General features: G+C 47.1%; 1 pseudogene; it reads left to right on the plus strand.

Moving 5' to 3' along the window:
• Positions 1-1,470: 1,470 nt before the first annotated feature.
• On the plus strand, positions 1,471-2,864 carry LOC101706065 (U3 small nucleolar RNA-associated protein 14 homolog C-like; annotated as a pseudogene).
• Positions 2,865-3,129: the final 265 nt, after the last annotated feature.

A 3,129-nucleotide genomic window follows, 5' to 3' on the forward strand; every position in this document is an offset into this window, starting at 1 on the left:
CGCGCGCGTGCGCGCGCGGTGCCCGGGTTCGTTTCTTATAGCTTGGCCGGGCGGGCCGCGCGGGGAGGATCCAGCCTGCACGCGGCCCCCTGCCGACTGCCCGCCCGGGCCAGCTGCGGATCCCACCTGCGTCTCTGCGCGCCCGCCCGGGCCGCTAGCCCAGGTACGGAGCCGCGGGAGCGCCCCGCCACCCCGGGCCTTTCCGACCTGCGCTGTGCCCGCCCGCGTGTGCCTGGACCTCGCAGAACAGCGCTCTCGAAAGCGCTTCGTACATCCATGTATTTCTTTAGTTAGCGGTTGTTTGTTTGGGGGTTTTTTCCTTCTTTTTTTGGTACCGGGGATTGAACTCGGGTTCTTGCGCTTGCGAGGCAGGCGTCGGAACCACTGAGGTAAATCCCCGGCCCTAGCGGATGTTTGTTGACTGCCATGGAGTGCTAGGTGCTGGACCTAACAGTGAACAAAATAGATAATAAACACACTCTCGTTAGGGGAAACAAGTAGAACACATAGCCCAGTAATTCTACTGCGTTTATGCCCAGCAGAAATGTGTACGTACGTACAAAAAGACACCTACAAAATGCTCAGAGAATTACTATTTGTAATAGCCCCAAACTGGATAAGCTCACTGTCCAGTTGAGATGTTGAATGAGATAAATTGTGACACACACACACACACACACATAATTTTTTTTAGACAATGTCTAGCTATGTAGCGCAGGGTGACCTCAAACTCGGCAATCTTCCTGCCTCACCTCCCAGTACTGGGATTATAGGCGTGTGCCACCATGCCCGGAAAATTGCGTCCTATTCACAAAATGCAATACTACACACTATTGAAAACTAATAAACTACTGCCATACCCAATACCGTGGAAGGATCTCAAAAACATTGGATAGAGTGTAAGAGAACGGATACTCAAGAGTTTGTACTGGGGGCCGGGGATTTAGCTCAGTGGTTTCGCAGCCTGCTGCGCAAGCGCAAGGACCGCAGTTCGATCCCCAGTACCAAAAAAATCAAAAAAAAAAAGTTTGTACTGGATGACTGCTTTCTACAGAAAGTTGAATTTAAAGACACAAGGTCTCACTAGGTTGCCTAGGCTGGCCCCAAACCCCTGGACTCAAGCGATTCTCCTTCCTCCGCCTTACCAGTAACTGGGACTACAGGTTCGCTCCACTGTGCCCAGGCTTAATAAAGTATCTTTAAAAGAAAAACTATATACAGTATGATGTTAGAGTCAAGATGGGGATCACCTAGGGAATGGATGGGTAATGAGTAGATAGGGATATAAGGAGCTTATAGGCAGCTGGTAATATTCTTTCTGTTTATCTGTGAAAATTGATCATGGGGTAATTTTTGCTTTTCCTTATGCAGACTATATTTTATTAAAAATTTCACATTAAATTCAGATTCAAAATACATGGAAAAATTAGTAGAAGAGAGGAACTGAAGAAATAGTTAAAACAGTGGTGGATGAGAACTCCTCAAATTAATGTTAGACACGAAACAACAGATCTAGGAAGCTCAAGACACAGCAAGCAGGATAAATGCCAAGAAGTCCGTGTAGGTATTCAAATTAAAATGGCAGAAGAACAAAGAACTGACACACAAACTCCAGGTAGTCTCAGAGAGCGAGGAAGAGGAGAAAGGTGCCGAAGAGGAAGAACTTCCTGTCCCTGACGTAGTGAATGAACTACAAATGTGTGCAGATGGGCCACATCCTTGGATGTTCAGGAATTGTAACAGTGATGCAAAAGGTGAAATCCAGAAGGAGCCTGAACAACCACCTGAGCCCATGGTCCAGTTTTGTGAAATCGAAGAGGATGAAAGACCAGGAGCAGAGGAGAAAATTCTGTTACAGGAATTTGAGGAAAGGTGATCCCTCAGAAAAAGATCTGAGCTCAACCAGGATGCTGGGCCAGTGGGCAGTCAGGAAACAAAAGATTTTAGCAACCAGGAGGTATTATCTGAATTGAAGGCATTGACTCAGAAACTCAACCAAAAAACCCCATCAATCTAGGAAGCAAAAAGTGAATTCAATGGGGACAGTTCTCCAGGTCCAGAGGGAGGAATGTGCCCCAGAGGAAGAGGGGCCTCTGCAGCAGCAGAGAGAGCGCAGACTCTGGAAGATCTAGAAGACCTGGGCCACAAAGTATACTTTCAAAATAAGGAGCTTCCCAGACCTGTGTTAAAAGGGGAACAGAGAGAAACCCAAATAACCAGGCCGATGCCCCTAAGGGGAAGAAAAAGAAGGAGCAAATGATTGATCTTCAGAATCTCCTAACTACAAAGTCTCCTTCCATGAAGTCAGTTGGCAGTTCCCACAGCAATAGAGGAATTGGAAGACGAAGAGGAGAAACAACAAAAGTAGATAATAAAGGAAGCTTTTGCTGGAGACCATGTCATCAAAGATTTCTCGAAAGAGAAGGAGGCTGTGGAGGCCAAAGGATGTGGACCTGACACTTCCTGACTGGGGTGAGTGGGGTGGTATAGATAGGTCTGAAGCCTAGCACCAAGAAGAGATGCCAATTTCTCATTAAAACTCCTAAAGGCCCTCCAAGAAAAGACAAGAATTTGCCAAATGTGAGTATCAAAGAGAAGCGCAACATCTATGCAGCGGCTCATCAGGTGCAGGTACTTCCATACCCATTCACCCAACATAGGCAATTTGAAAGGAGCATCCAGACCCCTATAGGATCCATGTGGAACACCAAGAGGGCCTTCCACTTGCAAGGTTGTGACCGAGCCAGGCCATATCATTAAGCCCATAAAAGCAGAGGATGTGGGGAAAGCTCTTCCCGAGGTCAGACCTCTTTGTCACCCAGAGCAATCCAAATGACCCCCTGGACATCACAAGAAACAGCTGAAGAAACCTCAGGTGCCAGGGCCAGGAGCCCTGACTGCTCCTCCTCTGGTTGCTCTGTGCTGCAGGATCACTTCCAAAAGCAACTTAGAACATTGGGAGTGTAATTAAGCCACATTTTAGAAACAAAGGCTTTAAAAAAAATTTTTTTTTTCCCCAGTACCAGGGATGAAACTCAGGACCTTGCACTTCCAAGGCAGGCACACTGCCACTGAGCTAAATCCTTGGCCCTAATAAAGGCTTTTAAAAATCTATTTAACTGGAAGAAA

This window comes from Heterocephalus glaber, unplaced genomic scaffold, assembly GCF_053883595.1.
Source record: "Heterocephalus glaber isolate CG9 unplaced genomic scaffold, H.glaber_assembly_v1.0 deba00001606, whole genome shotgun sequence".
NCBI lineage: Eukaryota > Metazoa > Chordata > Mammalia > Rodentia > Bathyergidae > Heterocephalus > Heterocephalus glaber.